The sequence below is a fragment of the Sprattus sprattus genome (assembly GCF_963457725.1).
Source record: "Sprattus sprattus genome assembly, chromosome: 16".
Lineage (NCBI taxonomy): Eukaryota > Metazoa > Chordata > Actinopteri > Clupeiformes > Clupeidae > Sprattus > Sprattus sprattus.
The window spans coordinates 18638859-18653001 of record NC_137914.1 but is presented as its reverse complement, the minus strand read 5'-3'; positions in this window follow the sequence as shown (position 1 = coordinate 18653001).

Here is a 14143-nt window from a genome sequence, read left to right as displayed (position 1 = left end):
CTCACATGCCCATTTCCCCTTCTCTGTTCCTCTTCGGTGGTTCGCCCTATCGGTGCTGATTTATGACAAAAACAAAACCCAGTGCTCTCTTATGATGACCTGGTAAAGGCATTACCGGCTTGTGTCTAAGAGTGCTTTCACACATCATTTCACATGAAACTGAAGGGCTGTCCACTGTCCAGGGCTGCCTGGCCACATAAGGACAAGGGACCAGAAGAAACAGAGGGTCTCGGAATCTTTCTCCCCTTCCAAAGTGCTAACCATCTTCCATTATCTCGTCGCCACCTGTTAACCCCAAAAGCTGAAACATGCACACATGGAAAGGGAATCAGAGGCTTTGCCAAGACACTAAGGGATTGTTGAGTCATGCCAGTAGGGCTAATTCACAGTAAAGCTTTATTTCGAAACTAAACTTTGACGGTAAATGGGTGTCTATGGGGTTGTTGTGCACAAGACCATGCAAAGAAGGGCAGGGAATATTGTGGTTAGGCTGGGGTGGTTTCAGCGAGCCCTTAGTTCAATTTCAGAGTGTCCCAGACAGTTTCCAAGCGTGTGTAATCCCCATTTTAAATGGACGGCTGTTTTATAACTGCTGCATTATTTATTTATCCAAGAATGTAGCCATGGCCATTTGGTGAGTGACGCTTGTTGCCCCAGCAACGCTCTGTGAGACAAACAGAATGGGGGTTACACGAGCGACTTGAGCATGAGACCTGACCACCTGCTTGTTAAAGATAGCTTGCTTGACAGCTTTCTTGAGTTTCCTAGGTAGACAAATGTTTCCAGGCATCGGTGGAAAACACACGCAAGTGGAGAGGCCAGATGTATGACCTGCGGCCGCATGAAGTCTACCTGTGTAATATTCAATCATTTTAAAAGTGCCACTGCATAGGCATCAAATTGTGATGCTTTCATATCCACACCACGTGTGGCAAAACTACGTGTAGCTCGAAAAGTTTTGTGAAAGTGGTTGTTGCGAAGCTGGACAGGCAGCTTGTTGCAGACTGCATTGGAGTTCACAGTATTATTGGGTATAGAGTTCCCAATAGGCACATATTGGAGGCAGTACCATGCTGACTTGCATGTAAATTAAACTAAATGATTGGGTCATTGTCTGTTGACCACATATTGTGAACTGAAATTCAATGTGCTTAAGAAAGGAAGAGTTCTTTCAAAATGAGTATGCATGCTTGTGTATGACTTATTTGAGTGGGCTCATTCAGATTCACATTTTCCAGACACTCTGTAACTTCTGAAGAAAAAATGGTATTCTTGTCTATAATGTTTGTTGGAAGGTTAAAGGGTCGTTGAATGTACACCACAAGCAGTGCTGAGAAAGAGGAAACCCCAGCTGTTTCTCACAGACTGCCGCCAACCCACAGCAGACCTTCTGGGAAACAGCTCTCCCAAAAGAAACCCCAGATTTCTCATAAATGTGTTCACAATGTAGCATTTTTTCACAGAATTGTGTTGACAAGTCTGCTCAGTTCCATTGCTGTCTTCATCAAGTGTTCTGTTGGACAGAGAAGGTCATAATGGAAGCTAAGTATGCACATATTTTTGCTAGATATGAAGGAATGAATTCAAGAGAGCCAATGCTGAAATGATTTCATGGAATAAAACCGCTTCCAGTCAAAACCTGGGGCAAAGACATTTGTATGTGGTGCTCCACTTGGCAAATGAAATATGAATAGAGAGTGGATTTTCATTGAAATATGAAGTTTGAAAAGGCAAACATAGTTGTTTGTGTCTGTGTTTTATACTGGAGTTTCACCCATTACAAGGATTACATTTTATTCACTCACAAATATAGGCAACTCTCCCATGTAGACTATTCAGTGGCATTCAGGGAGCTCTATCATCCCAAGTGTGGGGAGTCATATGGTAAACTCAGCCTTTATCACTCTGTTCAGAACAGACATAGTCCTATAAATGGTGTTTGGTATTTGGAGTTTCTTCTGTGAAGCATTGTTAGTTTTCACTGGCTTGCCTCTCAGGTGAAACCCTAACACGTGACATGCAAAATGGATCTCAGCTGCTTAGTAGACCAAACAGGCTTGGCCTGTGTAACTCCACAGTGGAACACCGCTGACCAGAGCTGAACTCAAAAGGCAGTCAAGACACCTATGATTAAAGTGCAAACATGGTCTCATATTTCATGCAGGCGTGCTGTTTTCTTTCCTTCCAGGCAGGTGCAGTTGGCCTCTTTGTCCCTTTTAAACTTGAAACTGCGCAAGAAACCAAATGTGGATAGGAATCCATTTCGTCATGATGTTGGCAGCAGAGAGGCTGACATTTACAGCAAATGCCAAAAACCCAGGTTTGCCTTAAACACCTGGCGCGCTGAGGTAATTTTGCCACCACAATGACCTCATAATGATGTCACACACACACTCTAATGAGCTCTGTCTTTTGCTCTCTTGCACATTTCTCGAGTTGTAAACTGATAAGAATCAAACCTGTCGAAACCTGTCAGGCCCAAAGGCTGTTCTTCATGTCCAATTTCATATGGATGTCAATATGTTTTTGGATATCCAGAAAAGCTCTTTGTTTGCATGTCTCTTATTGTGGAGCAACAGAGAGCACAGCTCGGCACACATGCAACTCATACAAATTTCTGGGACTTTCCCCCGAATTCTGCACCACAACCATATTCTTATCAATGGACCCATACAGTATGGTATTTGTTTTCTCACAAATGAGATACTATACAGCCATCATGGCTTCCTGATGTCTTGGCGAACAATGACAATGGTCTTCATTCGTAAATGTTTTAGCTCATCTATATTTCTCAGCGTCGAGGTTCCATAGAGCTGCTTTTGTCCAGACTGTGTGAGTGTAAACCGCTGGCCCTGTGGACACACATTCATGTGGCTTCCATCGGCAAACAAATGGCCATTGTGGGTCGCGAGAGCACGACTCATGGGGAAAGTGGAAGTGGAACGAGCTCCACACCACCACATTGGAGAAGCTGTCTGAGGTTTCGCTGTTCACCGAGTGGTGGATACCACAGGGCTGCAAGTGAAGAAGGGCCTCCAAGCGTTCACGCCCTCCCTGTACCCCCCCCATCACCCCGTCCCCTGCATTCCCCACCCCACCCCAACCCCGTAGCTGATGTCCCCAGCCTCAGATCCATGTCTGTGTCTCTATTGTGCGTCTCTTGGTAAGTGCAATTGAGTCTGTTGTCCCAGCCCTTTCCAGTGGTGGCTGACTGGGTTAAGTTGTTTTCTATAATGCCTGTCAAAGGCCAAACAGAGGATGTCTTTTTTGTTCTTGCCCTCCCCACGCTGGTGAACATTTAACTTGTTTACCATCGCCGGAGAAGTCGCCTGATTTCATCCAAAACCTTATGATATTCCGTAATTTGTTTTTAAGCATGATGTAGGTCAGAGTAAAAATTGATTACACATGATAAGCTTCCTATTGACCTGAATACTTTATTTGGATAAATGGATTTCCTGATGCAGGGTAGATACAGTAAAGCTTGTAGTGGAGAGTTAATCAAGCCTTTGAGTTCAGACTCATGGCAGCTGACTCAGGAAGCCCAGAATGAGAAGATCAAGATGAGACAGTGAGCTGCCTGAGAATGAGCTGTCTTGTGGGTAATCAGGAACCAGCCTCTCACACAAAAACAAAACAGTTTAAAACTTGAAACAGTTCCTCACTTGAACAGGGGTGCAAAACGTTCGTTTTTAGTTTTGTCAAGGATGTTGTCGCATGTTATATCATCAACCTTGTTTTTGTCCACCCATGTTGGACTGTTTTACAAAGTTGGAGCAACAGCCGCATCTCTGTTTTCATGATTCATTTGTGCTGTCACTTAATGGGCTGCAACAAATGTTGCATCATGTGACTATCAGATGATGCTACTTAGAATCCTTTCTCAGAATAGATTTTACTGTCTTCGGCTGTAGGTCTGTGGATTGAATACTGTGCAGTCAATAATGAATGATCATTTGACTTGACTGTTTGATACTGTTGACAGACAAAGCTGTTATCTAACTGTAAATGATCGGATTACAAACCAATATGAATCCAATTTATCATTCCTTTGGTCTATTGGTTATTCTCAAATGAACACATTCATTTCTCTAGCTTTAAAAATCAAAACTTTCTCTCAGAAACCACCAGGAAAACGAGTCATGATATCTGCTGTCAAGTGGAAGGGGAAAAACAAAAAACTTGTCTGGAATGTTTCTCAGAAATCACAATTGAATGAAATGAGGGGATCATGGTGGGTTTGCCCCCCCCCCCCCCCCACATTAACCTTTCATATAAAGATGACAGGCTGAGCATATAGCTGACCTGGTTATCTTAATTAGATTTAGAACTGAAAATGCCACATTGTTTACTGTGAATCAGATGTTTGTTAAGGACAGTGATTAATATCTCTTGAACCACAGCCATTTAGTTCCAAGAAGCCCTCCTGTCGGTTGCACAACAGTGTTAGCCTCAGACTCAGTAGGTTCATCTGACTTAATTATGAAAGCCAATATGTGTCGGCATGGCCCCATGTTTATTTAGTTTTTCCGTGGAGCAGCTTGTGTACAACAGAACTTGGATCATTATCCTGTTATGTCCCGTAAATCAGAACTTGAGGTTAATCTTCGGTCTGATTCCCTGAAAAAGAATTCCTTTAAATAATTATCTGTTTCAATATAGAGCATGACAAATGCCGAAACCATGCTAAATCTGCCATTCCAGACTGCTGAAAACGTTGGGATCTGAGCTTTTTTTAGGGCCATTTGAAATATATCAGAACATAGTAAAACTTGTCAGGAGCTTTCTGTTGTCATATTAAGTACAGTCATGGACCCAGCCATCTTCAGACACTTTCCTGCACATAATCACTATCACATGCTTATTGTAATAATCAATTATACCAGTGGTCTAGTGTTGATCTATGAAGGTTTCAAATCTATTGTCAGATTGAAGTTAGAGTAATTGTGATTTATCTTAAATTATATCCTTATCCTTATATCTTAACATATCCTATCCAATCTTAAGGTAGTTTTCCATGGGTGTTCCCGGCACAATGTCCATTGTTCCACCTTATCTGAACTGGAATACAAATCTACAGATTAAACTGTTGATGACTGGTACTGCAGGACATTACAGTAGAGGACATGATTATAGAGTTTACTAAGTGTCAGTGGTAAGAAATTACGCAATCCCCAAGTTTATAGTGTGGAACATTCTCTGATATCTTTATCATCTCTTACAGATAGGTGTTTGAATTTGATACCGATTTCCCCAGCGGAAACAGGAACTTTTGATGGCATATCCCTATTGGTTGGTTGACAGTGACAGCATACAACTTTCACTGTTGACCTGTGCAGCAGACAGCAGTCTACTATAAACACACCATAAAACCATTACCTCACATACTGAACTCTTGTAATGTCCACTCCTTTTGTGACTCAGCGTGATAAGACTATGATGACCTGAGTTTATGATGAGTGAGGAGACACAGTTTACTACCGTTCATGAACCAGAATACACTTGCAATAGCTTATAAGGAAAATATTATATCAACTTGCATATCAATATCAACTTCTACTTTTGACTTAATTTTAATATTTTTTCATTGGATTTTTAAAATTATCAGACATGATATGAAAATAACAGATTACAATGGTTTGGCAGTCCTGAAGTAAACATAGTTTGCAGGAATGCAAAATGTATTGGCTAAAACAGGAAAAGATGTTAAATTCCTTGTGCTATTGGTTGGGAACTTCCCACAGCAACCAATCCTTTAACTGTCACATACAAGTACACATACAACAACCTTACGCATTAACAACTGCCCAAACACAGATCCTGAGCAGTGTTGGTACACCTGGAATTGGTTCATTGTGTGGTTTAATCAGGAACTAACGTAAACAGTCAGTCTCTCCTCCAATCAATCACTATAACTGTAGCCTGATGTCACCTAAACTACGCCCCTGACCTGGTGAACAAGACCCCAAATCACCTAGAGTTCTTATAGGGGACCTGCAACCCACTCTTTTTCTTACTGCTCTTACAGAGGAGCAGCTACCCTCTCTTTCTGCCTGTACTCAGGAAGCAGGCCCTCCCTCTCTTTCCTCTACTGCTCTCAAGCTCTCGGACGTAAGGTCTTTCTTTAACATGTAGTCTGCTTGCAACAAACTCTCTTTCTCACAGCAGTAACTGTCAACAATGTCATGTTAGCCAAGAAAGCACTGCTAATCCAGAGTGAACAACTTTAGCACAAGCAGTTGCAGCTAACTGTACAAGGGGAGCAAACAAAGCAAGTTATTGCGAAGACATTCCACAAACTCTGTAAGTGGAACAAAATTAGCTCACAACTGCACAACAACATGACTGCCCAATCATGGAACATGAGCAGTAGGATATAACAACAGCAACAACAACAAAGCTGTCTTTGTAAGCATTTTTCAAGGGTTTTCAAGCAGGCGTCATCCTTCATCAGCGTTTCGTTGTATTAGGCCCATGACACCTCCAGAAGGCTCAACAATGCCCAGCAAGCAAGCCTCCACCGGCCCCATGCAGGCAGGCTGTGGGCACTGTGGGCTAGGGCCAGCCCACACCAATTCTTCACAGGCCCGGTGTGGGCACTGTGGGCTAGGGCCAGCCCACACCAGTCCTACACAGGCCCGGTGTGGGCTTGCCCAAGCAGGGCCTGCAGCTTTGGGTTCACTGCGGGCTGTCACCGGATAGCCCAACAAAGTCTAAGCTGCCCAGAAAACCCATGCTGGGCCTGTGCGGGCTGCCACATATGGCCCCCCTTAGGGCTGGCACAAGGGCCCTTTGAGGGCTGCCCACACAGGGCCCTTTGAGGGCTACCCACGCAGGGCCCTTTGAGGGCTGCCCACGCAGGCCCTTTGAGGGTTGCCCACGCAGGCCCTTTGAGGGTTGCCCACTTTGAGGGCTGCCCACGCAGGCCCTTTGAGGGCTACCCACGCAGGCCCTTTGAGGGCTACCCACGCAGGCCCTTTGAGGGTTGCCCACGCAGGCCCTTTGAGGGTTGCCCACTTTGAGGGCTGCCCACGCAGGCCCTTTGAGGGCTACTAACGCAGGCCCTTTGAGGGCTACCCACGCAGGCCCTTTGAGGGCTGCCCACGCAGGGCCCTTTGAGGGTTGCCCACTTTGAGGGCTGCCCACGCAGGCCCTTTGAGGGCTACCCACGCAGGCCCTTTGAGGGCTACCCACGCAGGCCCTTTGAGGGTTGCCCACGCAGGCCCTTTGAGGGTTGCCCACTTTGAGGGCTGCCCACGCAGGCCCTTTGAGGGCTACCCACGCAGGCCCTTTGAGGGCTACCCACGCAGGCCCTTTGAGGGTTGCCCACGCAGGCCCTTTGAGGGTTGCCCACTTTGAGGGCTGCCCACGCAGGCCCTTTGAGGGCTATCCACGCAGGCCCTTTGAGGGCTGCCCACGCAGGGCCCTTTGAGGGCTGCCTACACAGGACCCCTGAGCTTTTGCTCATTGGCAAAATGCTGGCCCCACAGTGATGGCCCTGCGTGGGCAGCCCTAACGGGCCCCCTTAGGGCTGGCACAAGGGCCCTTTGAGGGCTGCCCATGCCGGGCCCCTGAGCTTTTGCTCATTGGCAAAGTGCCGGCCCCTCATTGCTGGCCCTGCGTTGGCAGCCCTAACACAGCCCACAGGAGCCCTCACTAGGCCCACACAGAGCCTGCACTCATTTTTTGCTCATTTATTTATTGAATTTATTTATATATGATAGTAAAAAATAGAAAGTGTTTGCTCTGCAAATCTAAATGGATGCAGTTACAGCATAACTAACATCTGTATAGTCAGAAATGTACAATAGCCAAAAGGAATTCAAATTAAAGACTTTATTAATACAAGTGTGTGTGTATGTGTGTTTGTATACAGAAAAGCTCTATAAAAAAATGAATTATTATTATTATTATTATTATTATTGAGCTTTGTCAAACCAAACTCCGAGGTAGAAAACGTATAACTTTTGAGTTTGGGTGGACAAAGCTCACGTGGACTACTGGTAAGGGTGTTGGGCTGGAAAGCGTAAGGTCATCGGTTCAATCCCCAAGCGGCAGGAAAAATGTGCTGTGCTTCACTTCACTGTGTGCTGTGTGTATCACAACCCTGGATGGGTAAAATGCAAAGATCAAATTCAGAGTGTGTGTGTGTCACTACCTTGGATGGGTAAAATGTAGAAATCAAATTCAGAGTGTGTGAGTCTCTACCCTGGATAGGTAAAATGCAGAGATCAAATTCAGAGTGTGTGTGAGTCACTACCCTGGATGGGTAAAATGCAGATATCAAATTCAGAGTTTGTGTGTGTGTGTGCCAGTTTTTTACTTTCACTTTTATGTTTTACTATTATATATAAATATATTCAATAAATAAATGAGCCAAAAATGAGTGCAGGCTCTGTGTGGGCCTAATGAGGGCTCCTGTGGGCTATGTTAGGGCTGCCCACGCAGGGCCAGCACTGAGGGGCCAGCACTTGGCCAATGAACAAAAGCTCAGGGGCCCTGCGTGGGCCTTGTGAGGGCTCCTGTGGGCTGTGTTAGGGCTGCCAACGCAGGGCCAGCAATGAGGGGCCGGCACTTTGCCAATGAGCAAAAGCTCAGGGGCCCGGCATGGGCAGCCCTCAAAGGGCCCTTGTGCCAGCCCTAAGGGGGCCCGTATAGGGCCTGTGGAGGCTTGCTTGCTGGGTGGTGTCTGGCGTCCCATACCCACCTCCCTCCATAAACATGATGGGTTAGGACACATTTGGCCACCAGATACAGCAACAGATGAAAGATTTTACACATCTTATGTTAGAAGGAAGAAGAAAGATTTCACACATCTTATGTTAGTTCAGGTTAATTGATTAACCCAAGTAGTCTGTAAGCGCCTCAGCCACACCAACTGGCTCGCTTTTTCACCAGCCACAGACAACTCTTTTAAAGCTCCTTTAAGTGACCATCCTCGAAAACTAAAATTGATTGATTGATTTTGATTGACCTATTTCCACTAGTCTTGTGTATGCTTGCCACCCTTATTATCTTGCTTCCTCTACCTGCTCAGCATACTTCAGCTCCTTCGCTTCAAAGGCTTCCTCAATCACACCTTCGAAGGGAATTATTAACTCAATGAGCAATGTACTCACACGCAGAATACAACACCATGTCTGGTCTCATAGAAGTCACAGCAATACACTGTGGAACTTGATGTTGTTTTCCGACATCAGCCAGAAATCTCCAATCCTATGCTTGCCCCAAATGCCAATAGTGTTTGTATGTGCCTGGTGTCAACTTTTCTGCCTCTATTGCACAAAAGAAATTCTAACTGTTTCCGCCATTAACTGGCAAAGAGTTAACCTCAATTCCTTTATTGGCAAACACGCAAATAATTTTAAAACCCGATTATGTCTTCATGTGTAGCAACTGGGTCAGGCTAGTTGTATACTGAGACAGAATATGTTTTAATGGGCCAACAACTTGTAGCTTCCATCTTCACCGATCCACTGACCGAGGTTCTGCAGAGTTGGGAAGACATCGTATATGGCTCAAATAGTGAATTTAATGTGGTTAGCGTCCATAGCCCATCTCATCATGCCAGTTCATCCATTTCTTTGCTCGAGAAGCCACTGCTGCTTATCTAGTTTCCTCTTATTGCTCGCATAGAAAGCTAGTTACCATCTGTCTCCTCTCTGGCAATGTAGTCTTACCCCATGCTTTCCAACTGTCACATGGACCAAACCCTGCTCTTCCTCTCTGCACCTGCCCAATGATATCTTTATGCTGTTAGGCACCTTGTGCATGTTGAACTGCTTCTCGTGGATTCCACTTCTTCCCTGTTTCTGAATGGTCTAAGCTCTGAAACCTCTCCTCGGTCATTCAATGTGGAATTGTACCGCCAATGGTGAAATGGTAGCCTACAACTAGCCATGATCTCCAAATGATGCCGGGACGTGGTATAGTTAATTGTGTTAATCTAGTCTTACCCCATGCTTAAAGCACAACTAAATGTCCTCGAAAATATGTCCTCGAAAATATGTCCTGACTGACGCTGAACTCTTCTTAGGGACCTAACTGAATACCTTCCACAACAGACTGTGTGGCACCGATCCAAAAGCATTCGCTTTTCCCGTGCCTCCGTGCCTTCTGTCCTGGGCCGCCTGAAATTGATGCCAAATCATTATACTATGTTCCAAACATCGTGAAAACCCTGGGCTTACGGCTTTCTGCATGGCAATGTCTGTCAATCTGTTAACCTTTATATAGGAGACCAACCACCTTGCTAAGAAGATCTTTCCTTCAACATTCAGAAGACCGATAGGCGCCTAAATCGGATGTCTTCTCCTTTGGAATGAAAATACCACCTGCTTGACACAACATCCTCAGAATTGTTTTTTTTTTCCATACAATCTCCATTAATTTAGACCAGATTAGGTACCCCATTAAGGCCAGGAGACGATGCAGGCCTTGCACAACGCACAACCTCTTGCATCTCTCTCCACCTGGGTGGGCTATTGGCCATTGGTGAATCTCTCCAGTTGGAGGAATGTCTGACAGTAACATGTGATCCACATGCCTCTGATGTCTGTATGTATCTGTTAAAGATACTCCTCTGGGTCCTTTCTTTTATACAGCTATAGTATGCCAAAGGTTATGTAAACGGTTGCTCTGACCATTCACTGACCCATTGTGGCCTATTTTACAACATGACATCTGGAGCTATTTGTTCACTCTGACCCCTGATGGAGGCTTACTCAACTGGCATCAAAATGGTAAGAACCCAGTGTGACAGTTATGCCATGTTTTACTCTCTCTTTTCAAGTCAAAAACACCCACCCACCCCCACACGTACACACACACCACACACACACGCGCACACACACAGACAAAGAGAGAGAGATAGAGAGACTAGGCAGAGCTTAGCATTAGCAGATGTGCTAGCTGACAGCATGCCCTCAAGCTAACAGCTGAACTGTGTGAATCCTGATGCCAGAACCAGCCAGACAAGCTCAGAGCTGCTCTTGACCTCCCCCCCTCTCTCTCTCAATCTCAATCTCAATCTCTCTCTCTCAATCTCTCTCTCTCTCTCACACACACACTCTCTCTCTCTCTCTCACACTCACGCACTCTCTCTCTCTCTCTCTCTCTCTCTCTCTTTGTTAAAAATAAAAGTCCTGAAATGGCACATAATGAATCATATATTTTATCACTGGTGATCTTTTTGGCTTAATTCTCACCCCTTTCTTTATTCTGTTGAAAGTGAAAAGGCTCATCAATGTCATATTGCACTCATTGTGCTCAACTTTCCAGGGTGTTTTTTTGCTTGAATTTTAAAGGAACAAGACCAGTTTTCCCCTTTGCACTAATTTAATGCAGACCCCTTCTCAGCCTGACAAGGAAACAAAGAGAGGGAGAGAGGGAAAGAGAGATAGAGAAGGAGAGAGGGAAAGATAGAAAGAAGAAGGGAGAGATACTGTATATAGAGATGAGGGCATACAGGTTGTTAGCTTGAGGTTTTGGGGGTGTATTCATCTGAACAGTGTCATATGTCTGTGATCTAACTATGGCTGCCAGCTCCATTGTCCCAGGCCCTGTAGCAACTGCCACCTGCATGTGTCTCACGTTCCCCTGATGTCTTAACACAGCAGAGAAGGAGGGTGGACCCTAACCTAGCTACCAAGTAATCATAGGAAATTGGCAAAGATACAGTAATACAAGTATAATTTTGTAGGTAAAGAGTTTCAGACATAAAATATATTGTAGTTTTAACTTCAAAAACACAATTTCAGGGGAACGTGAAACAGATCAGTTCTACTTTTCACCAAGTTCAAGCACAAATATGAAAATGGTGTTTTATACATATTTAAACAATATTGATCAGAAATCATTTCCATTCCTTCACATCATGAGTCAAAGGAAATAAGACTTGATTTGGTATGAAACCGATGATGAAATTGCATCAGCTACACAGAGCACAGTACTGCTCTCAGGTTCAGTGCATAGAATAGAGTGTGAGAGGAGGGAGGTTGTCTCATAACGCACCGTCCCCATGTGAACATCACACTGTCACACTGTCACACTGAACGCATGTCACAAATATGGCTTTGTGTGTCAGTGGGGGCACAACCAGGCCAGCTGCACAATGTCTGAGTCACTCTGCACGTCTATCCAGGGCAAACCACCCCAGTGGACAGGGCACCTTCCACCAGTATGCCACGCTGTCTTATATCACACCCAGAGCTCTGAGCCTGGTATGCTCCCAGACACCGGACTACAGGAGAAGGTACAGGAGGGGGAGGAGGTGTGTGAGGTGTGTGGTGTGTGTGTGTGTGTGTGTGTGTGTGTGTGTTTGTGTGTGTGTGTGTGTGTGTGTGTGAGGTGTGTGGTGTGTGTGTGTGTGTGTGTGTTTGTGTGTGTGTGTGTGTGTCTGTGTGTGTGTGTGTGTGTGTTTGTGTGTGTGTGTGTGTGTGTGTGTTTGTGTGTGTGTGTGTGTGTGCAGGGGGGGTGGAATTCCACTTCCACTGAAGAAGAGTCAGTGGCGTTAGAGGAGTCCCAGACAGACAGACAAGACAGGGCTTCTTCTCTGGAATGGGTGGAGGGAACGAGAAGGGGGTGTTGGAAAAGAGACACCCATATAACACATCTTGCCTACACACTCATTCTCTCTCTCTCTCTGCTCTCTGTGTGTCTCTCTCTCTCCGTCTCCCTTCGTTCAGTGGATTAATTCTGCTAAATTACAGCATGTGGTCACTGCTATGAAAATAGCTGAAAAACATCATGTTGTGGTGTCTGGCTGGGGCTTGTGATGTCTAGCCAAGCGGGAGAGCCGGGAACCACAGGGAGCTGTGAAGAATGCTCCACAGGAAGCAGCCTTGCTCGCATCCCAGACGGGATGAGTGTGTGTGTATGTGTGTGTGTGTGTGGGGGGGGGGGGGGGGGGGGGAGAGGAGGTAGTGAAGGACCCTGTGTGAGAGTTGCACTGATGGGACCCACTCTGGCGTGCCAAATAAGAGTTTCCTCATGAAATGCCATAAATAGAATCCTCTGGCTGGCTTTATTAGGACAGGTGTGTTGGAGACTGGGAGAGCATGTCCATGGTGACAACTGTTATTGCTTTCCTCATTCCACAGGTATCTGCAGTGTCTTAATTACTTTAGCATCAACAGCTGTGTAGAAGTGAACCTTTACTGACACCTTCAAAAGAATTGTGTGTGTGTGTGTGTGTGAGGAGAGAAGACAGATAGAGGGAGAGTGTATGTTTATGGGTGTGTGAGCCTATGTGTGTGTTCCTTAAAATGAACATCCACTGACACATCTAAATTAATTGTGAAATTTGTGTGTGTGTGTGTGTGTGTGTGTGTGTGGGACTGAAGTTCACAGGGAGTTTTCAAATACGGCGTGTGCTGAAAATCATCTCGTAATTACCCTGTCAGGATCATTCACCTCTCCTCATTAAAGTTCATGAACCGACTGTCTTCATTTCAGAGCCGTGACTCACATCTAGGACTTTGAACAGTAGCACTATTGGTCAGTCTCAGGACTGCAGATAGTTCAATAAACCATGGAGCCATGACTCCACTGCCTGCTATCTGGAAGTAATCCACACCTTGGTCCTGCATTGGGCTGACACTGATTTGGACATGTTAGACATGTAGGTGAGTGTGGCCGGGGAGGGGAGGTTCACTCCCTACCATCTTTCTTAGAAGTCTTTAAAGCTGTGGTTTGCACCATTTAATCATCGTCTGTTATGATTAAGCTCCCTCTTAGCAATCTCCAGACGGACAAATGAACAAACATGAGACAGAAACACAAACACACCCACACACTACAGTCTCTCTCTCTCTTTCTCTCTCTCTTTCTCTTTCTCTCCCAGTTACACACAACCCACAAGATTTCAGCACAACAAGATTTACTAAGAAATTCAGAGTGAGTGAGCATTAATTATGAGTGGATGGAAGTCATCTGTTACGACTGGCTGTGAGTCAGCGGTACTTTCAGTCAGATCAGCCCTGAGTCAGACGTAGGAGGGAAGAGAGGAAAAGGAGGGAAAAACAGGAGGGGACAAAGAGCTGAAGACAGGAAGGGAAACAAGTTGAAGAGGGTAGAGAGGAAAAAGAGAAAGGGAGTGAAGGAATGCAGGAAGAAAGAAGCAAAGAAACTGAGGGGAGAAATG